This window comes from Equus asinus, unplaced genomic scaffold, assembly GCF_041296235.1.
Source record: "Equus asinus isolate D_3611 breed Donkey unplaced genomic scaffold, EquAss-T2T_v2 contig_193, whole genome shotgun sequence".
NCBI classification, from domain to species: Eukaryota; Metazoa; Chordata; class Mammalia; order Perissodactyla; family Equidae; genus Equus; species Equus asinus.
The window spans coordinates 8,528-35,432 of NW_027224842.1; the positions used below are offsets into that span (position 1 = coordinate 8,528).

The following is a 26,905-nucleotide window of genomic DNA, read 5'->3' on the forward strand; positions in this document are numbered from 1 at the left end:
CTTCTTTTGTAAAATAAACATTAACTTAGTTTCTTTGTTTGAAAAAAAAGGTATGATAAAATAGGAACTCCCATATTTTGCTGAGGGAATGTAAATTGAGGTCTTTATTTATTTGCACAGGAGAGGATTGAAAAGCATCCAGGCTTGTTTTTTGCAGGCTTGACAGTAATACTACCAGACTGAACTCAATGGAAACAACCAGCAACAGGGACCTACTAAGTAAATCGTGGTGTAGCCATACAATTGGATACCATGCGGCCATTAAAACACACACAAAAACAGCATGAGAAAGTTCTTAAAGGACTAAAATGGAATATCTCCTACATTTAACATTAAATGAAAACAGAATAGTATGCTACTGTTTACATTTAAAAAAAGTTTATCTACATATGCATTATGTATCTCTGGAAGAATTCACAAGAAATGAATAACACTTGCCTCTGTGGAAGGTTCGAACTGTAGGGTTGGGAGCAGAGTTGGAAAAAAGGCTTCTCACTTGTACCTCTTTCTATCTTTTAAGTTAGCAACCACATGAATATACTAGCCATTGAAAAAGATTTTTAATTTAAAAGATAAATAAAAATCACTCAAGGTCAGTTTCCTCCTAATTCATCTACGTATTATATTAAGGTTAAAATAGTTTAATTTTGGTTTTAAATGTCTAGACATTAATACAAAATGCTTACACTGGGAACAAACGCACAGACCTGAAATGCAGCACATGTCGCTGCTGAGATGTCTGATCCTCCTTTATTTCAAGTGATGGGACTTCTTTTATTGGAAAGCCATGTAAATTTTCAGTAGTAGTTTCATTTTTATTTAAGACACGATCTATAGATTAAAGAAAACATTACATATACATTTCAAAGCAGCAACTCCTATAACGACATCCCCCACAAGACAAATTTCTTAAATCCTTCAATTTTTTCAACATTGAAATTTAAAATTGTAAATAAATTTAAAATTTAAATAAAATTTTATTTCTGCCTCAAAGATTTCATTCATCAGATCTCCTTTTACAGTGTCTCTCAATGTTCTTCATCTCTTGAAATTTACATTTCGGTCCCCCTCTCAGTCTGCAGTCCTCATTCCAGCTCTGTTTCCAGATAGCCCTCCCCATGCTTTTCCGTCTCTTCTGACCCTGAGATCACACCCTGAGCTACATGGTGAGACACATGGTGGAAAAGACTCTAAACGATCTCTGATAAACCATAACCCAGAGAAACAAGTAAAAAATTCATGAAAATACCATACCTGTGCTCCCAACTGTCAGAGAACTCAAAGGACGGCGTAATTCGTCGGAATCTTGATGTACTGAAGTTTCACTTTTGTGTGCCAACATTTCTTTTGTTACTTCTGGAGCCTCATCACTAAGCAAGAGCAAAAATACACTTCGTAAAACATGAACCCATACATCTCACTGAAGGATTTCAAAATTATGTTGTTTTTTAAAAACATGGGATAAAATAGAAATATGTTTCTGTTTTTTAAAACATGTCTAATCTAGAGGGAAAAACCGTAAACACCTCCAGCGGGAAGGCCCGTCTCTGCCCCCTGTGATGAGATCCACAGATGCAAAGCCCTCTCAACCGGACATACACACTTAGGAGTCTCAGATGCCGCAGAGCAGTTCTCGGTCAATCTGCCGCCAGCCAGCCTTTGGAAAGCAACCTTGCCATTTCTTGTAAAGATTCAAACTGATTTTTTCTCCCCACTTTACAAGTTAATCATTTTGTCTTTTGAGATAGCTTTTATAAAGTAGTACTCAGTAAAAAAAACACAAACAAAAAAATCCAAACCATGTCTGAGCTGCAGTATAGCAATTTCTTCTTTCTAAAAATTTATTTCTAAGTGTTGCAATTAAGTCACTTCTTAAAAGCAAAAAAAAGCAAATTGAATCGTGAAAATAATAATGCACACAAAATATCAAATCTGACAAATACATTATTGTATCCTTCTGAAAAATTTTTTGGAAAGGTCAAATTTTCATGATTTATAATGAACATAGTTTACTAACTAAATAACTTAAAAAGCACAGGCCAAATTTAAGAAAGGCATTCGTTCTCCATGTCAGCAAGGAATTCATTCATAACATCTCATTCTGTCACTGGCTGTCAAAGTAGCGGTGCTTGTTGGAGTCTAGGTGTTACGTCATAGCTCTTCAGACCATCTGGTGGCCGAAACAGAAAATCTACTGGTGCGAAGGATGGCCTCCCTTTCACTTCTGCAGGATTTGTCTCAGGTAACTTTTCCACTTTGGATAAGACTCCATCTGGATCCCTTCCGTTTGTCACACTGGTTTGTGATTCCAAAGTATTTACTTCGCTATCAACTTTAAAAGACATGACCTGGATGTGAATAAACAGAATAGAGTGAGAGTCTCTCTTCTTGGGATATATTCCACCAATTTTTTAGGCCCGAAAATGTGAAAGTTAAGAGATATGTCCCACGTACATAATTTAAGAAACAAAAACAAATACAATTAAATGTTTACATGGAGTCAGAAGACCAGCTACATAAACCATTGCTATGGTCCAGAAAGAGGGAGAACCAATCCATATTAAAAAAACTATATAATAGGTTTTAGGTATTACCAAAAATTAAAATATATGAAAACTAAGGTGGAAAAATTCTCTCACCTAACAAATACGTATCTTTTTACTTAAATTATGTTGATAATTACAAAGGTTTGAGAATCAGAAATCCAATGTTTATTGGATTACCAGTATTGTCAAGGACAAAATCTTTAATAACTTTGGATTATTATAAATAAGTTTATCATATGAGCAAAACTATTTTTCAATGTGGCACAGTAAGATTAACCATATAAAATGTGAAGCGTATTTTCTTTTTCAAGTCAATTTGTTATTTGGTAGTTTTTTTTACTGTAATATAATTGGCATACAACATTACATTAGTTTCAGGTATACAACATGATTCAATATTTGTATATTGTGCAATGATCACCCCAGTTAGTCTAGTTAACATCCATCACCATGCACAGTTACAAATTTTGTTTTCTTGTGATGAGAACTTTTAAGATCTACTCTTAGCAACTTTCAAATATACAATATTATTAACTGTAGTCACCATGCAGTACATTACATTCTCTACTTACTTATTTTATAACTGGAAGTTTGTACCTTTCAACCACCTTTGCCAATTTAATCCACTCATTTCAACATAATTTTTAGAGGTTTCTACGTTTCTGAGTTTTAATGAGATACGTATTTCTACCCGGACTAGAGTTTAAGGGTAACACTGTGCTTGAGGCCTGTGTGGCTGCAAAGGTAGACACTAGCGATAATCCTTAAGGAGAAAACCAACCTTGAGGGAGGAGCTGTGAGGTCCAGCTGCTCGCCTGTGAAGATCACCCTGTACTGCCTTCCTTGGAGGATCTATGTCTGATTTTTGGTAAGAACCTAGCCAGGTTTCTTACACTTTGGCATAACTTTGTTTTTTTTTTTTAAGGCTAAGGAATTATAGCATGGATTATAAATTAAGGGATTGGGTCCTCGAAATGGTGGCTCTTTTTGAAGACTCTACCAGGCACTATGCTAGATGCTGTCAGAAACGTCAGGTGATTTCATTCTTGAAACTACTCTGTGTAGATATTACATGTTACAGCTGGGAGAACAAACTCATAGCTTCCCCAAGATTATATAGCCAATTGGAAGCGAGACAATAGGCAAACTCAGGCCTAGCTGAATCCAGAGTCAACGCATTTCACCCACTGCACCCATCTCCTAGCCGATGCTCACATGAAGGTTTCCGTCAGCTGTGTTTTTATTTTCTCTCTTCTGTTAACCAAACTACACATTCTCTACCTATAAGGTTTTAAAGATGAGACACCTCACAAACCATAACAGTAAACCCTCTTGACGCTTCCTTGTGCTTCAAGAGGTTTTCACACACGTGGAGGTTAACCTCTTGAAGCAGTTTTGTAAGCTTAATTTCAGCTTCATGAAAATAAAAATGAGATTTTCCAAATGTCTAGAAATAAACAGATACTTATACTCTACCTTGCCTGGTTCTTCTTCGATCTTTTTGGCAGGCCTTCCTTGATCTGGTACTTTTCTTTCTGTTATATTATCTAAAATAAAAATGACATAACAGATCCATTTTGACTAGATAGAAAATTCTGCATTAAAAATGCTAGGTAAGGAGCCGGTCCAGTGGCATAGCAGCTGAGTTCATACACTCCACTTTGGTGGCCCGGGGTTTGCTGGTTCAGATCCTGGGCATGGACCTATGCACTGCTTATCAAGCCATGCTGTGGCAGCTGTCCCACATATAAACTAGAAGAAGATGGGCACAGATGTTAGCTCAAGGCCAATCTTCCTCGAAAAAAATTAAAAAGTACTAGGTAATTTGGGAAAGAAAAAAAGGCAACAATATGAATCTATGCCTTAATGGATTTTGTGATTAAAAGTCATTTTAAAATATCCTATTTAAAATACCCTATTTAAATACGATAAATACAGATAAAACTTCCTGCCAAGTATAGGATATCTGTTTACAAAACCAAAGGTGCTAAAGTATTTTACCTTTTGCCTCTGACTATCAAATGCATATTTATTATAGAAAATCAGGAAAAGCAAAGCACAAAAACAATGCAAAAAACATCACCCCAGAGGGGCTGGCCCCGCTGCGCAGCAGGTAAGTTCACGCTTCTGCTTTGGCAGCCCAGGTGCTCAGATCCCGGGTGCGGACCCACCCACTGCCTGTCGAAACCATGCTGTGGTGGGTGTCCCACATATAAAGCAGAGGAAGATGGGCACGGATGTTAGCTCCGAGCCACTCTTCCTCAGCAAGAAAGAGGAGGATTAGCGGCAGATGTTAGCTCAGGGCTAATCTTCCTCAAAAAATAAATAAATAAAAATCACTCAAGATGACCTTACTCAGAAATCATCACTGCTGACAATTCAGGGTATGCTTTTCCAGTTTTTTTCCTATGTTCACATATTCACATACATATTTTAGAATTGTGATCACACTGTTCAGAATTGGACCTGTTTTCTTTGCCCACTTAATACATCCTGGACCATGTCATGAAGTGTCTTTCACAGGATCGTTCTTAAACGCTACACTGTATTCCACCAAACAAATGGGCTGTAATTTACTGGGGCCATTAATCTTCACTTTGTGGCGCTGCCCACCGATGCACACGCTTCACCGCTTGAGCGCCCACTGTGTGCTAACTGGATGGTGGGGCACTGAACCTGTCTTGGGGACCTGGAATCTCCCGTTTCCTCCTCGCCTACTCAAAGAAGTACACGATGACTTTAAAAACTGAACACGAAAAACCTCAGGGACCAGAGCATTCTACTTCAGCCACTGATGAAGGAACAGTTCTCACCACGTGCCGCTCGCGTGGCCGGCACAGCCAAGGCTGCTCCCGCAGAGGCTGCACTGGCGGTGCCTGCCCCCGAGGTCTGCTTCGCTCTTTGAGTCATCGACCGAGTGGTTCTCACGCACGTGGGCATTGCAGGCTGCCCTGCTGCGGGAACCATGAAATTAAATGCTTTCGGTAATTACTAAAGCATTGTTGCGGCAACGTCAGAGCTTACAATAATAAGCTACCTTTTTCTCGTTGGACACTTTCTTTTCAGAAGTTTGTCTTTGACCAGATCGTGTTGCTCGAACATCACTCCTATTAATGATCTATTGAAAAGATTAGGTGGTATGTGATTTAATTGCTTGATGAATCAAATTACCACATTTTCAATCGGTATTTTGACCCCTCATCTGAAATCTATTGTAAATGACCCAGCAAAAAATCCACCACCCCAAATAAGATGAGATGAAAAAAGTTTTCCATTATATAGATTTCCTTACAAACTTTTTGTAGAATCCTAGAATTTTGAAAATGCTAATAGCCTAAGCTATTCTAAATAGCTGACTATAATCTTCTGAGAGTCCTTAAACATACCAGCATGTTTTCGCTTCAAAACTTTTGAATTTTGTCTGGAAAAATCTTCTCCTGGATAGAAAACTCTTCCCACAGTGCACTCTGCAACTTCCTTGGAGACTGCATTCAAAGCGCCACCGTCTCAGTGAGGCCCCATCGGAAGCTCACCCTGTACCAGCTTCAATACTCCCCATCTGCCTTCTTTTTTTTTTTTTATTTCCCGCATAATACTTAGGACCATCACATACTATATATTTTTCTTTTCATTGCCTATCTCACATGTAAGCTCCATGAAAACAGGGAATGTTGCTTTATTCATTACTATATCCTAGAGCCTAGAGGAACATGGCAGTGACTCAATTTATTGAATACGTGAAACGGAGCCTTCTCACCTGATAAAGAGACATGCTATTTACCTCCTTGCCCACTTCACTTTATTTTAGTAATCGTCCTATTAACTTTGTCCATAATGGTGTTCTGAAGACCCGTAAGTTTATCCCCCACCCTACGTGCTTTATATCCCTATCTGCATTTTATAGTGACATGGATGCATAATAGAGCCCAGTAAACAAACAGAGTGACACACAGAGTTGGTATAGATCTCATAAGGGATGTTTGGCAATGAATATTTCAAGTGAGTACTTCCTTAGCATCTAGCCAAAACTGCTCTATGTCACCATGCCAATAACAGGGAGTTTGGTACTGTTAACTCTAGTAAAATAATCACTCTGATTGAAGCTGATAATAGATTTAAAATGAATTTACTTACTCTGAGAAAAGGAGCACGATTCATCATTTTAGTAACAATTATCTACTATCAACTTCACCCTAGTCAGCTCCATTTGGGCTTTGGCCTTTGACCTGGCAATCCATACAAGATGGAACAGCATTAAAACAATCAAAAGCAGACAAAGTTAAAAAAAATGAACTGCCATAATTTACTTCCATGTCTCATTACAAAATAAAGTCTCCATTTTAAAGTTAAATTTTACCCTTAGTCATCCAACCCTTAATCATTTATGGCAAAAAGATACTTGCTAACTTAAATTACTCTCTTTTCTGGTTCTGGTTTGATTTAAATTATGCTTAAAAGCCTCAAAACTTACTCATATTTCTCAGTGAGCACAAAGGAGAAATTTCATACTATATTTTCCAGGTATTAGAATCCTTGTTAATATGATGAACTGGAAATATTTGGAAGGGGTCAATGAAGAAACTAGAGTATTAAGATCTCTTCTCTCCTGTTTATGAAAAGATACTGCACAGCTTACTTTCTTAGCTTTGACAGTTTGCCTTCAAATCCAATGATTGTGCACTTGTCCTCTGTCCATAAGAAAATGGAGACCTGATCACAAAGCAAGGAAGAAATCCAGCAAGAGAAGGATTGATTAAAAGTGATAAGTTATTTATCAACTCTAAAATTCCTGAAGAAGCACAATCAGACTTCTTCTGTAGATTAGAAGCCACTTGCTTCTCCAAATCTCAGGGAAGATCTAGTGCTGAAGAAACGAGGCACAAAGTAAACAATATTCAGCGATGGCTATTGTCTAAGTAGAATAAAAAACTACTGGTGAATCGTATTATTTAACACAACAATGTGTGTCTTTTTCCCCCTACATATAACACTTTGTAAATAGCTGTTTACAGTTTAGACCAATGACTGGTGCCTTACATACTCTTGAGAAGCCAGATTAAATTCAGCCCCTTCCAAGAGGTCTTCTCTGATGTTCCTCCAAACAGAAACAATCTCGCCCTCCTCGAACACATACACACCATATTTTTCTGTATCTTTCCACCTTGAGCTACATTCTACTAATTTTGGTCACTTCCACCTTATCCTAAGGTCACATGCAGAGTAATCAAAGGTCTCTCAAATCAATGACATTCCTGAAGCAAACAAAAACAGGCGATATCTTGAGCTTTTATATTATTCAATTCTTATTTAAATCAGGAATGAATACACAGCCAACAAGAGACGACCTTGAAAAGAGCAAATCACCAGTGACTACCTAATTTACAAATCCAGCTGCCTGTGTTCAAACTTCATCCCCCTTAACTCATGGATCATTCTCTTCTTTAGATCACCCCTCCTCCAGCTTCTGTCCTGTTTTAGCTCTCCTGACAATCTGACCTATCACTGGTACCTGACTTCTGCCCACTTGAAGGTGCTCTCTAGTCCTCACTCTTTCACAATGTGTATATCTTTACTGGAGTGGTCTCATTTAGCCCTACAGCTTAAACCCCCATCCATACTCCCAATATCATATCCTAAATCCACCACTCAGCATGGATCTCCGTCCTGATTTTCAAATTTTTATTCCCAACTGCCTGTTATCCAGATGGCCCAAATGAGCTGCAGAAAAAGCAGGAAAAGCATTATCAATATGCACCCACTTAGGCATGTTCCTTTTCCTGCCTTCCACCCCTCTTTTAGCAGCAGCACAATTTATATGGTTGCTCAAACTAATTTATCTTCAGAATCATCTTATCTCCGACTCTTCAATTTCCTTCACCCCTCACCATCTGCTTGGTCCCCGTCAAATTTATCTCCTGAGATGTCTCACACCTGTTTCTTCCTTTAAGCCCACTGCCCCAGTCCCCTTATCCTGTCTCATCTATTCCATCACGACAGTCTCACTACAGTCTTCCTACCTATAAGTTCTTCCCCTTCCAGACTACGATCTTCCAGCCTAGGGTAATCTTCCTGAATTATTAATCTGATCATGGTACAAGCTCATGTATAAGCCTCTCTTGACTCTCCGCATCCGACAGGGTGGACGCCAGATCCTTCGCCCGGCCTTGCCCGTCCAGCCTGGCTCTGACTGCTTTGCTAGTTTTATCCCGTGTCAACCTACCTATGGCTGCACCAAGAGACCTCATCTCCATCTTCTGAACTATTAGGATGTCACTCCCAGCTCCTGCCAACTAGCTAAGTGAGTAAAGGGACTACAGGGAAAGGGTTGTTTTAGTCATTTAAACTCTCAAATAATCGCTTCTTGGCCTCTTGGCTAAGATCAAGTATAATCTCTTAAAGAAAAGTCTGGTTAAGAACTATTCCTGAATATCAAGTTATGATACTAAATTTACCTTTTTTGGTTGGTGTGCTGGTATTCATTAAAGAAAAATAGTCTTATCATGTCTATAAACACCCACTATAAATGGTCATCGCTGAAGGTTTCTCAATTTTTCAGTCGCTTTTCCTCTAGGTATTTCTGGAACATTTGTCTTCGTTGATCACTTAGAAGAGACTTTGCTGATCCTAAGCAGGGGGGAAAATAGCATATAAAACATTCAAATAAAAAGTTATCCAAATGTCTAAAATACCATTATCTAACTTCAACAGCTGCTAAGCAATACTTTCAGTAACTTCGTATTGATTCCTTAGCACGCTAACCACACAAGTCATTTCAACCCCTGTTCTTTCAAAATTTCTCTCCCTTTTGCCTTCTCTTGTTCACAAATTAACTGCTTGCCATCCCCTAGGCATCCATTACTTCACTTTTAAATTAATTAACTTCTATGATCACCCACCTCCAAGCTGACCTCCAACAATTCTCACCTCCTGGTAGTCATGCCCTTGTGTTGTCCCCTCCACACAGAATAGGGCTGAGCTGTGTCACCAAGAAAAGTGTGGGAATGATGGAGTGTGGCTTCCAAGACTGTATCATTAAAGACAGTGCAGCTTGGCCCTGCTCTCTCTCAGATCACTTGCGCTGTGGAAGTCAGTGGCCATGTGGAGCCTTAAGGAGATTCAGGCAGCCCTATGGAGACACCACATGACGAAGAACTAAGGCCTCCTGCCAAAAGCCAGCATCGACTTGCCAGTCATGTGAGTGAGTCATCTTGGAAACAGCTCCTCCAGCCTCAGTCAAGCTTCAGAGGCATCCCTGGATGACACCTTGACCTGTCAGATTCCTTATCTCCCACCTGTGATTCTCAACTCAGGTTTCTACTATGTATTTTCATGTTTATTTAAACTTGTTTGAAAAATGTGAGTGGCTACTATGTACCAGACATTTTTAGGAAGTAAGAATAAGAGAATTTCTGCCCCTGAAGGGCTCACAGTATCGTGGGGGAGATGAGCACAGTTTCAATTTGGTTTAGCATGGAATGAAGACTACGAGAATGCACAATCGAGAATCAGTATAAACCTGTCTGGGGAGGTCAGGAAAGGCTTGTCAGAAGAGAGAATACCCGAGAAGGTTTCTGAAGAATGAGAGTGCGTTTGCCCACTGGGTGAGGGTTTAAAATAATCCAGGGAGATGACTGCACAACTCAGTAAATTTACTAAACAAAAGGCATTTACTTAAATGGGTGAATTTTATGGTATGCAAATTCTACCTCAATAAAGTTGTTTAAAAGAAATAATCCAGGCAGAGAACAGAAGATGCGAAAGCTCAGATGATGAAGTGGTTAATCATCGATGAAACCCCTATATCCTCAACTTCCCTGAAGTTCCTCTTCCCTTCATCTCTTGATCTAACCGTAACCTGGCTCTCCCCTGAAGACAACGCTCCCCTAGTTGTCCTCTCAAGTGGTTGACTGTTTTCTTCTCCCACAAAGGTCATATCACTGGGCCTGAAGCGGGCCGGGGTGGGGGGTGGTCCCTCATTGCTGTTTCTCAATTATTTCTTCCTCTTCACTAAAACAGCCCAGCTTTATATTTCACATCATCAGACCATACTAGACAGCACCCTGACTTGCCATCTATAGATGGCAAGTTCTTCTCTCAGTATTTTACAACTTAGTAAATGGCCACTCCATTTTTTTAGTTGCTCAGGCCAAAACCCTTAGAACCATCCTGACTTTTCTTTATCAACCTACATCCACTCTATTAGGAAATCCTATTGGTTCAAACTTCAAAATGTAACCAGAATGAAACCACCCAGGGTTGCCGTTCCCACTGTGGTCAACCATGAGCTAAATTATTGCAGTTATCTCCCAGCTGGTCTTCTGGAGGCCATGCTGGTCACCCTACCATCCGTAAGTGATGCTTTAAAACATAAAGCAGATTATAAACACACTAATCCAATAATGGCTTCTCATGTCACTCAGAGTAAAGCTGGTCTCCCTGTAAAGAAGGCCCTTGGGCTGCATATTTCACTGGTCCTGGAAAATGACAAAATTGAAGCAGTGAACATTTAAACAACTTGAGACCTGATTTAGCTACAAAACTTCTATTTTAATGTCCCTTATCAATTAATCTTGTCAACACTTATCTTATTCAAACTCCAGAAGTCAGAACTTACAACACTCCACAAGCGAATGGAACTTTCACAGCCTTTACCTTAAATAGGAAGTATTTAGTCATAGAAAATATCAAGTTATTTAGAATGGTATTTCAAAACTCCATTCTTCTGGTAAGTTTTTTTTTTTTTTTGATGTGGAAGATTGTCCCTGAGGTAACATCTGTTGCCAAAGCTTCCTCTATTTTGTTTGCTGGATGCTGCCACAGGCTTGAGGAGCAGTATGTAGGTCCACGCCCAGGATCCGAACCCACAAACCTCGGGCCGCAGAAGCAGAGTATGTGAACCTAACCACCACACCACCCAGCTGGCCCCTGGTCAAGGATTTTTTAACCTCAGGTATTAAACCAACTTTTTCCCCTCTTCAAAGCAGTTAAAATTACAATAGCTCTTTACTTACTTTGCCTCACACTCATCTCTTCTGGAATAGGCTCTTGAGATGTCTCCTCTAATTCAAGATTTCTACCTTCCAAGGTTGGAAGGTTGACATCCGTCAAACCAGAGTGTCTTTTTCGTTCATATTTATCATATCTGTCTGCTTTCTGAGAGAGAAAACTCTCCTCAGCAATTTTAGTTCTAATCATCTCAATACTTAAATCCTTTCTCAGTTGACTGGCAAAATGTGATGCAGCCATCCTGCCAGGGAAAAGAAAGGTAGACAACTTATATAGATTTTCATATTATTTAAAAAATTAAGATTCCAGTTCACCTCCTGCCCCACCTCAGAGAATTCTGAAATAAAAAATTTTCAGTACAAAATGGAATAAATATACGACACTGCAGAGTGGGAAGAAAGTTATCAAAAGATAGTACGATCTATTTTGGGCTTCTACATAGGGCCTTGCTTGACAGATGAAGTGAAGCCCAGGAAGCTGTGGGCCATAACACAAACAAGAGGCTCTAGGCTCACCGCACAGCATTACAAAGTGACAAGAGTGAAGGAAAGGAGAGAATAGGGAAAGTAAGTGAAGGACAGTATACAGAATCGTTTCCTAACCTTTCCCTGTGATGAAGGCAGGCAGCCTGGCATTTTTTCTCAAGCCAAAAAACAAAACAAAACAAACACACGAGATGCCTATTAGACAGACAGGGATGATAAGCAGGCAGTTGGATATACAAGATTGAGCAAAAGATGGGATTTTAGAAGAACTACCATGGTGATACAGAAGGATAACCATAGTTTGCCATTTGAGGGCATAATGAAATTATTTTCGGCCATGTGAAAAATCATATTGTTTACCTGGCCCATACTCTTTTCTTAGAAAGATTCTTGAGAACGTGTTCAAGCAAAACAAGGGAGAAGGACAAGAAACAGGATGCCATGTGTTCCAGGAAATCCTTCATTCAAATGAGGAAAAGAATAAAGGAAAGTGGAAAGTCTAAGGGAGTCACCTATGCAGCTGGTATAGAAAAGAACCAAGCCCAATGGGAGAAAGATGACTGATTCTCCACAAGTGTTGCTGGCTCAAAAGAAAAAAAAAGAAAGAAAAAGGGGAAGGTCTGCAATAGGAAGATAGAAAAGTTCTAAGCACACTATACTCTTCAACAACAAGAATAACTGAGACAGTCCACTAGAAAACTCCAGATAAAAGAAAAATCTGCACAAGAAATGCAACCCATTAAAATGTTACATGATTTTAAGCAATCAACAGAGTATATAAAAAATGAGAATTCTTCTGACCTGGATGCTAATAACATTCTCCTGTAAGAGCCCAGGGGAAGTGACAAAGGACTCTACTTTTCAGTAAGCATGCTCCTCTACTATTTGACTTGCCACCTCCTGCAAGTATTAATGTGCTAAATGTTAAACAATAAACCATTAGTTATTTTAAAATACTGCATAGGACTATGCTCCACAAAGAGAGACAGGGTGTGTGCAAAAGCTCGAGTTAATAGTAAAGGCGTGTTTAATTGTCACCTAAACCAGCACAGGTGGTTAGTGTCATCGCTGTTACACAGGTGAGGGAGAGAACTGCCAACAGGCGCTGGAGCTGGGATCTCAAGCCCCGCAGCCTGGCTCTTCACATACAGGACATCTAAGTTCCCCTCTTGGCTGAGTGGAGTTTCTTCCAGCTTGAAAGTCTAGAATGCCTTCGTCTTGCTTGCCTAGAGGTTCCCAACCAGGGCCTGTTTAGTTGTCGCTGGCTCTGGGGGCAGCTACTGGAATTGAAGGTCGGGGCCAAGGATGCTAAGCATCGTCCCGCCCCAGAGGCCAATCACGGCCCAGTGGTGAAACGCTGACTGCTGCATAGATTATGGCAACAAATACTTACTCTTCTGGAGGACGGAGCCATCGGCTGCGGGAAGGACAGGTAAGTGGTCCTAGAGGAGCCTCCCCCAAGCGGCGTCCAGCTCGCCACTGCCCACCTCAGACCCTTCCAGACCTTCTAGGAGGAGGCGAGCCAGCGCCCTTCCTCCAGCTCCCAGCACTCACCTTCCTCAGGCAGCCTGTCGCGTGAAACCTCAGTCAAACCAAAAGGAAAGGAACGCTCCCTGTCTGGAGAGCCGCCGCCGCCGCCTCGGAGCAGTGCCGCCTACACCTGAGCCGCCCAGAATCCGAACTTCCCACACCCAGCCTCTGATTGGAGGGCCTTTGAGCAACCCCTGCGGGAAAGGGGCCCGCCCCTTCTCTCCCACGAGGCTTGCGATTGGTTCTCTCCCTGTGCTATTCGAACTGATTGAAAGGTGAACGCACGGTTCAAAGGATGGGCGGGTACGACGGGATTATGCCTGAGGGGCGGGGCCGGGGCGCAGGTGAGGCGTTAGGGTCCCTAATCCGACCGGAGCTCCAGGGCCCCAGCATCCGAGGAAAAATGAAAGCGCTCCTCGGAGCAGAAGGGATTCACTGTTTGCAGGGCTTTTTAACGTCCTTATTTAGTCACACAAATACAGCACAGCTTATTGGAACGTTTTCTTCACTTAATATTTTTTAAAAAGGGTTTACTACCGCAGATTTCTCCTTACATCGCTTAGCGTTACTTTCCAACATCGCCAGGCTTTTTTTTTCCCATCCGCTTTTTATTGAGGTAAAATTTAAATACCGTGGAAAGGATTGATCTTTTAGTGTGTGATTTGATGAGTTTTGCTAAACGTAAACAGCTGTGTAAGCACCACCCAATCGGGATACAGAGTATTTCCATCACTGAGAGTTCCCTCATCCCCTTTCCAGGCGCCCACTGTTAGGCAGCCAACCTCTGCTCTGATTTCCATCACCACACACATAAAGGGGGTAGGTCCTCTCCCAGGTGGGCCTTCTTTCTCTAACCATGCTTTCCAGATCCATCCCTACTGTTGCGTGATCAGGAGTTGGATTTTATTGCTGAAAAGTATTCCATCGAATACTTTGTCTACCCATTCACCCATTGCTGGACATCTGGATTGTTTCCGTTTTTAGCGATTATGAATAAAGTTGTGTGGAAATTAATAAATAGAAACTTCATTAAATTGGAGTCTTGGGGCCCAAAGGCGGAGCTCTCACACCCTACCTTCTAGCAGAGCCCAACAGGAAGAAGACAGACTTCTTCTTGACCAAGAAGCTCAGCCAATGAGAGACTATCACAACTCAGCTAGTGAAACGCTGCTATACCTCTGGACTCCATGTTTACAATGGCCGTCCCAACTTGCTCTTCCTCCCAGAATAGAGTTTCTCCTCCATGCTGCTAGCGACTTGCACCTGGCTCGAGATGGTTTCAGACTTTGAACTGCAATTCTTTCCTGGTCCCCCATAAACCCATTTTTGCTGGAGAAATAACTGACTGTCTGTTTAAGGTCAACAGTTGCTATAAACATTCTTGTACAAGTCTTTTTTGTGGGCATGTTTTATTTCTCTTGGGGAAATATAGATGTGGTATTTCTGGGTCATTCTGGGTATGCTTAACTTTATAAGAAATTGCCAAGCAGTTTTCCAAAAGAAAGCTGGCACATTGTTAGGAACAGAGAGGGTCATGGTGCAATGATAAAACATTCTATTCGCCAAGCTAGAGCAATTTTAAACATGTATGGAGCTAATAAAATAGGCTCACTATTGATGAAGCAAAAATCTACAGAACTACAGAGAAAAAATGATGAATCCGCCGTTATCGTGAGTGATTCAACACACCTCTCTCAGCACTGATTGACCAAACAGACACAATTCAGCAACGATATAAAGAAGATCTCAACAAAAGCATTAACCAACTTGACCGAATGGACATTCAATAATCAGAGAACACATATTTTCCTTGAGCACGTATGGAGGAGTTACAAATGATCACACACTAGGCCATGAAGAAAACTTCAACAAACTGCATAGACTCAAGAAAGTTAGAAATTAAAAGCGAAAAATAAATTTAAAATCCCTGTGTAGTAACTTCTGGGTTTAAGATGAAACTTATGATGGAAAATGTAAATGTCTAAAACCAAAAGATAATGAAGAAGCAAATCAAGACTAGTGGGATTAGGTGCTTTGAAAGGAATTTTGAAAGAAATTTTAAATGCTTATATTAGAAAAGAAGAAAATCTTAAAATTAATATGTGTCCCTCTTAAGAAATTAGAAAAATAATAACTGAGTAAAGTCAAAGAAAATAGAAAGATAGTAAAAGAAAGTACACAAACCAGTGAAATAGAAAGTAAAGATACAATAAGAAAATCGACAAAGTTAAAACTTCATTCTTTGAAAAAATTAAAATAGATAAAACTCTAGCAAGATTGATCAAAAAAAGAAGACACAAACAGTATCATGAATGAGAATACACAAAGGGGACTATATGCGTTACTTATTCCTTTGTAGCAGATTACCCCAAAATGTGCAGCATAAAACAACCACCATTTTATTTGCTCTTGATTCAGTGGGTCAGGAATTTGGGCAGACCTCAGTGGAACAAGTCATCTGTGTTTCATGTCTGTGTTCTCAGCTGGGTTGGCTCAAAGGGCCAGGCACTGACTGGGATGGGTATTGATCCCCTTTCTAATTCTCTCTTCTCATTCTCCCACTAGAGTGAGAGAATCCACGGCCGTCTCGCTCATCTTTGTGGACCCAGTTGCTGACTATCAAGTGGGGCCATTCTCTCCCTTTGGTTAGGCTTTCCTTCCCCAGCAGATTCTCCATTTGGTCTCTCTTGGACTTCTTTGCCTGGTAGCTGGGTTCCTTCTTGGCATATGTGGAAAGCCTCATAAGACCTCGATTTGGAAGTTCCATATTGGCAGAGGAGAAAAACAAGAGCTGGAGGTAAAGGAACTTGCCCACCTTCTGAAGGAAAGTAGACTGTGAAGAGGGCACTGAGTCTGTGTGCTTGCCTGTGCCATCTTGCACTCTCTCTTATTCAGGATGATGTGTAGTTTTACATGAAGTTTAGATCTCAGGAGTAAATATATAGTGTAGTGTGCACTGATAGAGATTACATACAGGAACTTTGATGGAATTTAGCAGGGTGCTGGAATATATCTTTAAAGTGGTTTTACTGTACCAGAGGACATGATTTTTTTTGCGACTCTGATAAAGAAATATTTTGAATGATTTCTTCTTTTGAAAGACGGCGTGCTCATTACCATTGCCTTGTCACTCTTGCTAATTTTTGTTAGTGTTTCCTTCTAGTCGTTTCTCAAGTATTTCTTTTTGGCTAAATTATTTGTTTATCTATATAAAGCTAAGGGGGTTTGTTTTTCGGTGTGGATTTTTTAGCAGCTCTTCCTAATATGGGAAGGAATTTAATAGTGAATTTTTAAAGTAAAGGCCTAGTGCCCATAGGCACATTTTAATGTGTGAATTCTTTATTAAGTATGTCTTATAAATGTTGATGAGGCAGTGTGTTAAAATAGTCATTTATTTTTAACTAACCTAATTTTTGTTAGAAAAGGATTGCATCATTAAAAAAATTAAAATAAAAAAGCTTAAAATGAAAATAACAAAGTCTCCCTCCTCTTCCCAGTTTTCTCCTCTTCTCCCTAGGCCCTAACTCATTTCCCAGAAATCACCTCTGTTAATAGTTTTTAGTTTAGTTTTATATCATATTTCTTCAAGTTTTATCAAGTTTATACAGAATCTATTGATATTCCACTCTGAGGGACTAAGAATTTATCATGATTTAACTCCCCTTCCACCTCTGGATTATATTGTTTATATTTTTATTTTCTAGTCATTGCCTTATTTACTCTAAATAGCATATATAAATGTTTAATTCTTGATTTATCAAATTTACTATGGATTCAGTATCCACAATGAAAGGCAAGAACACTACCCTTCTACTCCTCTTCTCTCTAGTTACCTCCCTATTGTTCTCAGTTATGTTAATATTGTCTGAAAAATACTGTGTGATCTTAATTCATGTTTCCCCTTTTCCATTTTTCCATTCAAGCAGTAACATGCTGTGAATTTTATTGCCTCAGGAGAGGCACAGGGCAGGGAGGAGGGCAGAGTTAGCCAGTCAAATGTTTGCCTGTTTTACTTGTCCACACACCTGAGCTCAGCGAGGAGCACACGACGTTCAGGAGGACGCAGGGGCCCTGGAGGAGCAGGGGCAGGAGAGGCTCCCCCGTCGGAGGTCCGCGAGGGCCGGAGCGGTGCTGTGAAGCTACGTGGGAAACAAACACTGCTCCATGGTGGAGCCCTAGGAGGGGCAAACCTCAGAAAAGGTAGTGGTGTCAGCTATTTGGGGAAAGCAGGACCCTAGCACAGGGTTCCAACCTCAGCTGAGACTCCCATGCCGCGCGTGGAGCCCCAAAGGAGCAGAGATCTGCTGCGCTGCAAAGAGTCATTCATGGAGGCTCCCGGTTACCCGGGTGTGCAGATCACTGAAGCCTGGGGGGCGCCCTTCTCTCTGAATATTTGGCAACTGCATACCTTGGTGGGACCCCAGGAGGGCAGAGAAAGCCCAGGAATGTCTGTGGTTACATTTCCCATCAAGCAGGTCTTATGAGAGAGGTAGAGGGAGAAAGAGAATATTTCCCAGAGGTGGAAATTAAACTGAAATGTAGAAAATAAAGTGATATTTCTTATACACTTGAATTTGTTGGCTGAGATACCCTGCCACGTAATCTTTAAATTGCCAAGATTTATGAGATTTACTTGCTGTTCTGTAATATAATTATTAAATCTTCTGTGCTTTTGACATTGTTTGACACCCAAAAGTGAAAACCAATACACGGCATGTACAATATTAAGATTACATAAGTATTATTCACCGCAAACCAAACATTGCGATTGAACTAATTTAGAAGGAAACTGAAGGCTACGACATTAAAAGTTTGCTGCTTAAATTTTTCTTTTATTTTTTCTGGTTGTACTTAGTTGCCACCATTATGTACAATCTGATGTCTTGGTTTCCCATTTTTGGCCTGAAGAACTTCAAGTAATTGTTTTCTCGTGGGGACACTGAATGGTAACTTTTTAATTTCCAGATGTCTTCATTTTATCCTGATGCTTAATTAACAATAAGGCTAAATTCAAAAAGTCTTTCCCTAGACCTTTGAAGACATTACTGCACTTTCTTCTATTTTCTTACTTTTGTCTACTTGCTCTAAAATAGATCGAGAGAGGTGAACTGAAGGCTCCATCTCTAGTGGGTTTCTATTTCTCCTTGCATCTCCTACAGTTGTTGCTTGATCGATATTGATGCTATGTTATTTGGTGCAGAGATTTTATACCTTCATTGCAAATTCCCCCTTTAATATTATAAAGTATCTTGTTTTAATGCTTTTTTGGGTCTAAATTCTGACATTACTACAAGTCTGGCTTTGGTTTTTCTCTCAGGCCCAAATACTCTCACGAGGAAGCATCTTGAGGGAACTCCACTGATGGTTGCTCCACAGCCAGCTCCTCCCTTTGAATCCGCTGATGCTGAGCCTAGAGCTTATCTGAGGCTTCCTAGAAAGAACCTGGCTTGGCTTTGGTGTCCTGAGATGCAATTTCTTCTCTTTTGATTTTTACAGGAAATTTCAACCCATTTGCTTTCTATTTTCCAGGTAGTCCTCAAAATTTCTGGCAAACTGACGAGACTGTAATCGTTTTCTACAGATATAGTTCTGTGATTTTGAAAAGTGTCTGTGTTGGAATTTCAGTGGGAGATGAGAGAGTGGGGATTAATCATGTGTCACAGCGTACATCTTGACCTGGAATCTTTCCTGCAAGAGATTCTCAATTGTAAGCTCCACATTTATAGAAATAAAACATTGTTCAGTGCCCATCCACTTTCTTCTTCCCTCTCTTCCTCTTCAACATGTATTGCATGTGCACACAAAATCATTTCATTTAACACGTGAATACTTTTCCTTAAGATTCACTAAAACTCTCAGTGCTTGAGTTCTCTTTCCTTCCCATGCTGAAAATGTAAAATACTGGAGAGATCTGTCTGAACAACGTATCTCTAGTGAGCATTCAGAAATTTCACATGGTTTCCTTTGCTGTGCAGAAGCTTTTTAGTCTGATGTAGTCCCACTTGTTCATTTTTTCTTTAGTTTCCCTTGCCCGGACAGACGTGTGACTTGAAAATATGCTGCTAGGACCGACGTCAAAGATCGTACTGCCTATGTTTTCTTCCAGGAGTTTCATGGTTTCAGGTCTTACATTCAAGCCTTTAATCCATTTTGAGTTGATTTTTGCGCATGGTGTAAGGGAATGATCTTTCATTCTTTTGCATGTGGCTGTCCAGTTTTCCCAACACCATTTATTGAAGAGACTCTCTTTTCTCCATGGTATGCTCTTGGCTCCCTTGTCGAATATTAGCTGTCCATAAATGTGTGGGCTTATTTCTGGGCTCTCGATTCTGTTCCCTTGATGTGTGTGTCTGTTTTTGTGCCAGTACCATGCTGTTTTGGTTACTGTAGCTTTGTAGTATATTTTGAAATCAGGAAGTGTGATACCTCCAGCTTTGTTCTTTTTTCTCAGGTGTTCTTTGGCTATTCAGGGTCTTTTGTTGTTCCATGTAAATTTTAGGATTCTTTGTTCTATTTCTTTGAAAAAGTTTGTTGGAACTTTGATAGGGATTGCATTGAATCTACAGATTGCTTTAAGGAGTATGGACATTTTAATGATGTTGATTCTTCAAATCCAAGAGCATGGAATATCTTTCCATTTCTATGTGTCTTCTTTGGGTTCTTTCATCAATGTTTTATAGTTTTCGGTGTACAGATCTTTCACCTCTTTGGTTAAGTTTATTCCTAGGTATTTTATTCTTTTGATTGCAATTGTAAGTGGGATTGCATTCTTAATTTCTCTTTCTTCTGCTTCATTGTTAGTATGTACAAACGCAACTAATTTTTGTACATTGATTTTGTTTCCTGCGACTTGACTGTATTCCTTTATTGAGAAGATATTTGCAAACCATATACCAGATAAGGGGCTGGTATCCAAAATATACAAAGAACTCATACAGCTCAACAAGAAAACCAACAATCCAATTAAAAAATGGGCAAAAGATCTGAACAGAGATTTCTCTAAAGAAGATACACAGATGGCAAACAGGCATATGAAAATGTTCTCAACATCATTAGTTATCAGGGACATGCAAATCAAAATTACAATGAGGTATCACCTCCCTCTGGTCAGAATGGCTATAATTAACAAGACAGGAAACAACAAATGTTGGAGAGTATGTGGAGAGAAGGGAACCCTTGTACACTGCTGGTGGGAGTGCAAACTGGTGCAGCCACTATGGAAAGCAGTATGGAGTATCCTCAGAAAATTAAGAATAGATCTACCATATGATCCAGCTATTCTGCTGCAGGGTATTTATCCAAAGAAATTGAAAATACAAAAGCATAAAGATGCATGCACCCCTATGTTCATTGCAGCATTATACACAATAGCCAAGACTTGGGAGCAACCTAGGTGCCCATCAAGGGATGAATGGATAAACAAGATGTGGTATTTATACACAATGGAATACTACTCAGCCATAAGAAATGATGAAACATGGCCATTTCTGACAACATGGATGGTCCTTGAGGGTATTCTGCTGAGTGAAATTAGTCAGAGCGAGAAAGTCAAATACCGTATGACCTCACTCATAAGTAGAAGATAAAAGCAATGACAAACAAACACATAGCAATGGAGATTGGATTGGTGGTTGCCATAGGGAAAGGAGGGGAGGGCAAAAGGGGTGATTAGGCTGACATGTGAGGGGATGGACTATAATTAATTTTGGGGTGGTGAACAGGATGTAATCTACACAGAATTCGAAATATATTATGATGTACATCCAAAAGCTATATAATGTTATAATCCAATGTTACTGCAATTAAAATATAAATAAATAAATAAATTTCAGAGTGTATATATATATATATATTTTTTTTTTAGGCAGATTAGCCCTGAGCCAATCCCCCTCTTTTTGCTGAGGAAGACTGGCCCTAAGCTAACATTCATGCCCATCTTCCTCTACTTTATATGTGGGATGCCTCCCGCAGCATGGCTTGCCAAGTGGTGCCTTGTCTGGACCCGGGATCCGAACAGGTGAACCCTGGGCCGCTGAAGTGGAGGGTGCAAACTTAACCACTGTGCCACTGGGTATATTTTAAGAGACATTGCTGTTATGTAGCCATTAGAGAGTGGCATAATTCTGAGGGGAATCACAGCAATTTGTGGTCAGAATACAGAGTAGTATACAGAATACATTATAGTAATAAAAAATATATCAATAAGTTCAAAGTTTTGAATAAATTGCTTGCATGTAACTTTATCCTTATACTTTCTACACATCACCAGGTTCAAGGCATTTTACAGCTAGTGGGTTATAATATTTGCAATAAGTCAGTTTTTTCTTTATATGATAAATACACAAGCAGAGAGTTATATGTTCAATTTAACTATAAAGACATGTGATGTTACTATCTGCCTGATCTTAAATCCTCCTTTTGGAAGATAAATATTTTTTTATTTAATAGAAACATTAGTTCATCTACTTTGTTAGCCCCATCAGCATCTGTATTATCACTTTTCCTTTTGGAAATCGAATGGCTTGAGCCCTTCTCTAAAGGAACCACTTAGCATTGTGCAGACTCACCATGTGGTGCACCTGAAAGCCCAAAACCCATCATCATACAGACTTGTATTGGGCATGTCCAAAAATTTAGACAGACAGCTATCTTGTAGGTAGCAACAGGAAATAAAAGAGCTGCAAGACAGTCATAGTAAAAGGATGCTGGAAACGTTCTAGATCTTGATCTGGGTGATGGTTACACAGGTATATACATATGTAAAAATTCATCAAGATATACATTTAAGATTTGTGCATTTTACTATATGTCTATTATTCCACAATAAAAAACAATTTGTGAATATAAATGAGAACCAATTTATATAAGCCTCTAAACTTTGCCCAATTATTGAATATAGCAACAGAAATTTTCAGAGGAGTACTAAGTATTAGAAATTTCCCTAAACGGTATGAAACTATTTTATGGTAGTTATTTTAGTTTCCTGCAATAAATTTAAAACATTCTAAAATTTTCAACTTAAGTTAAAACTGTACCATCAACCGCACAACAGTACAATGGATGGATAATCATGGGTATGATCACATTTTGGAACACTGTGCAGCAATGACAAGTAAGGAAGCACAGCGGCACTCATAAACATGGATAAACCTCACAAGTGCAAGGTTGGGTGAAAGAAACAAGTCACAAAGAAACTATCAAAGGTAGTCAAAAGGAGCTATATCGTTATGCATGCTTATACAGGTGGCAAACCTAAAGAGATGCCAGAGAATGATGAAAAAAGCCAGTCGTTACCCCTCAAGGGAGGGAGGAGGATGCTGATATAGGAAAGAACCACAGATGGCGCTAAGGTACTGGCATCGTTCTGCTATGTTTCTTCACCTGGGGGGTGGTTACACACGGGTTTACTTTAGGATTGCTCTTTAAGTATAAAAGAGCCATACTAACAAGTAAAAATCCAATAATCAGCTATTTCATGGTCCAGAAAGCCCAGGGGTTTACCCTTTGGGAAACTGAAAGTAGTTGCAGGTAGCCGGCATTATGTGTAGAGTTGCCAGATTTAGCAAATAAAAATAAGAAATTACAGCAAATAAAAACACTGGATGCTCAGTTACATGTGAACTCTGATAAACAATGAATAATCTTTTAGATAAGCATACCCCATGTAATATCTGGTCCCATGCAATATCTGGGACATACACGTACTGAAAAATAATGCGCTGTTTATCTGAAATTCACACATTACTGAGCATCCTGTATTTTATCTGGCAACCGTAAATATGTGGCAAGCTGCACAGGCAGAAGCAGTTCTCGGTGGCCCGGTGAGGGGAGTACTCAAAGGAGGGCCAAGGAAAGGGAAGAGAAAGAAGAAGAAAAGTCTTAAATTAGCCTGACCCTAAGCTATTTGAACAATAGAGTAAGTGAATTAGCTGAGTTCATCCATTATTGCAATAGTTCAGGAGTAATGAATTCACACAATGTATCAAATAATTTCTATCAACAAAAAGCAGTATCAGCAAATGTTTAAAAGAGCCATCAGTGTTTCTCCTAAAAATTGTGTCTCTCTCACTACATCAGCCTCTCTTCTGATCACTTGGGATGAAAATATTGTGAAAGATAGCCTTGAGGATGCTCATTCTGTGACTAAGTTTTCTTAATCTGTAGACAGTGATTAGGAGTCAGGTTGCAATGTAGGTTGTTTCATTTTGTTTTTATTCTACAAATATTATCTGACCACCTATCATGTTCCAGGAACCCGTCTTAGACCCAAAGGACAGATAATGAGTGACACAAACATAGTCCCTTCCTGTGGAGCTCAGAGTCTAGGCCCTAGTGGACTATAAAATAGATAGATAGATAGATAGAAAGATAGATAGATAGATAGATAGACAGACAGATAATTACATGCCCTTGGGAAAACATTATCTAGCAATAGTGGATATTTGCTCTTTGCTGCCCAGCATCCCTCTTTCTTTTGGGAAACCATCCAGACTCCATTTTATGTTAATTTGTTTGCCTGGAATTGATCCACAAGCCCGTTGCCACGATTGATGATGTTTGATTCAAAGATTGGTATACAATCCAATTAGAACTGATGAACCCTTGAGAGCCAGTAAGTAGAGGCTTCTGGAAAAGGGAAGCATTCCCCCCTGCCTTTGGTAATGGATAGGGGAGCTATCCAGATGATCAGGGCCATCAGGTACACACCCCTAGAGGACACCATTCACATACGCAAAAGATGAAGTCATGACCCAGGAAAAGCATCCTGGTGACATTGCAGAGCCGTGATTCAAGATGAACTGAAACTCCCCCCAGATTTTTCAGTTACATTAAGCCAACAAATCCACCCACTTCTTAGAGCAGGTTGAGTTTCCGTTTTCCGTCATTTGCAGCATAGAGTCCTAACTGATGCAATAAAAGTCTAAGAGGAAAGAAAAGGTTTCTTGCCTGTTCCCAACCTCCAGTTTCATGCCCCGGAGGTAATCACTGTGATGCTGCGTTCAGACATTTGGGTGCACACGTATGTATAACGCATGCCTTTCATGCAAATCGAATTGTATTGTATACATGGTTCCACCACTTGCTCATTCTAAACTTATGTTGTATTGTGGAGATCTTCATTTGTTGATACAGACTATTCGGCAATTGGATGTATCATCATCAATTTGATCTGTCTTCCACTGGTGAAAATTTATTTTCTCTTCAATTTTTTACTATGATAAACAATACCTTTATACATATATCTGTGTGCATTCATGCAATTATATCCAAAGGGAAAAAACCCTAGAAATGGAATTGGTCTTTCAAAGGGAATGTAAAAAATGTTGCCTTCCAGAATGATTATACCAATACAGTCTTCTCAAAAACACATGAGAATGTTTCTTCTCCACCATTAGTAACACTGTGTTTTGCCAAATATAAGAAATTTTGCCAATATGATAGTGAAAAGCAGTATTGTTTTCTCAATTTGCATTTGTTTGATGAGTGTATACACACACATAGACACACATGGAGAGAGATTCATATATATTTAGGCTATATATTTTATAAATTCATTAGCTATTTTTCTATAAATTCCCCATTCATATCCTCCACAGATTTTTCTCTTGGGTCATTTATCTTGTCCTTATTGATTTGTCTTTACATATCAGGAAAATAGACCCTTTTCTCATACATGTTCCTTTTTTTTTAAGTATGCTTTTCCTTTTTTTTTGGTGAGCAAGAGTGGCCCTAAGCTAACACCTGTTACCAATTTTCCTGTATTTTTTTTCTCCCCAAAGCCCCAGTTCGTAATTGTATATCCTAGTTCCAAGTCATTCTAGTTCTTCTATGTGGGATGCTACCGCAGCATGGCCTGGTGGGCAGTGTGTAGGTCCACACCCAGGATCCGAACCAGCAAACCCCAGGCTGCCAAAGATGAGCACATGAACTTAACCTCTCGGCCACAGGGCCCACACCCATACATGTTCTGAATATATTTTTCCAAGTTTGTTGTTCACCCTTCAGCATTGCTTTGTTTCTTTATCATTTTTTTAAGTATAACATTTCAAGTGTACAGAAAGCAGGAGAGAATTATATAATAGCACCTATATGTCCACCATCCAGTTTTAAAATGTTACCGTGATTTTGCAATATTTGCTTCACCTTTGTTTTTTAAAGAATAAAATGTTACAGGTACAGCTGAAGCTTCTCTTCCACTCTCACTGATGCCGTTCTTCTCCACGTCTCCCCACAGGTGACCACCACCTCGAAGGTGACGTGCATCATTTGTGGAGACCCTTTGTACACCTGAAAACCCCCTCACATGCACCAAAGGTTTAAATATTTTCCTGTGTCTTTTAGAAGAAAAAAAGACAGCAATAATGAATTGTCTGTGGACAGTTGTTCTCAAGTAAGCCTTCCCGGGATCTGCAAGCATCTTTCCAAGAGAGACCAGGTTCACATCGTTGCAACAGTGAGGCTCGCAAAGTTCCCGTGAGAAGCTGTTCACAAACTGTGCCACCTTCTGACTGATGTTGCTAATAAAGAACAGAGAAGAATCTGCCCGTCAAACTTGCCTCAAAGGAGGTCGTTGAGTTGTGATTGGATATATTATATATTATACAATAATTTATTTTGACCCTAGGAGAGGTTCATTTGAAAAGGGCCATAATACCTCTTTCTGCCCACTTTGGAGCAGATTTTAGCTGGGGTCAAAGCTCTAACGTCTGCCTCTATGAAAGGTTGCAGGCAGGGGGCCTGGGGCGTTCCTATCTGCTCGGGCACATGAAAAATGAAGACATTTCCTGAGGAGGCTGATGGAACCAATGTGCTCATGTCTGAACGTTTTTGCAGAAAGAATTAAAGGACGGTAAAAGAAACTTCTGAATACTCTCTAGTCTTTGGATATTCTGAAACTTCTACCTCATTGCTTATTTTTAAAAGAACCCAAATTGGGCTTGGCCTAAACAAGGGAGTCACCTGTGATTTTGACAACACCTTAAACAATACACTCCCATGGTTTTATACTTTTTCACAGATCTGTTTCTTTAAAAAATGTATATATATAATTTTTTAAAATTATAAAGTTTCTATAAATTGCACCAGACTGTGCATATCATTCTGCAATTCAGCATGGTTATTCACTATGACTTCAAAATTTATCCATGTGGATGCATATAGATTGAGATTATTCCTTTTAACTACCGAATAGTAGTCCCTTTTATGAATATATTTTTCTATTTTAAAATTAATAAACATTTAGATTATTCCTTTTTCCTTTAGTAAAAACAATGCTGCATTGACATATCTCCTTGTGCACGTGTCCAAGGATTTCCCTAGTGTGTCTGTCTACAAGGG

At 39.6% G+C, this 26,905-nt stretch overlaps 2 long non-coding RNA genes across 2 annotated transcripts; one reads left to right on the forward strand and one right to left on the reverse strand.

Moving 5' to 3' along the window:
- Positions 1 to 4,438, reverse strand: LOC139043174 (uncharacterized). The gene is made up of 2 exons (XR_011500251.1): positions 4,023 to 4,438; positions 1 to 2,348 (listed from the first exon to the last, which is right to left on the reverse strand). It is a non-coding gene; the product is annotated as an uncharacterized lncRNA (long non-coding RNA).
- On the forward strand, positions 2,342 to 26,649 carry LOC139043173 (uncharacterized). The gene is made up of 2 exons (XR_011500250.1): positions 2,342 to 3,580; positions 25,803 to 26,649. It is a non-coding gene; the product is annotated as an uncharacterized lncRNA (long non-coding RNA).
- Positions 26,650 to 26,905: the final 256 nt, after the last annotated feature.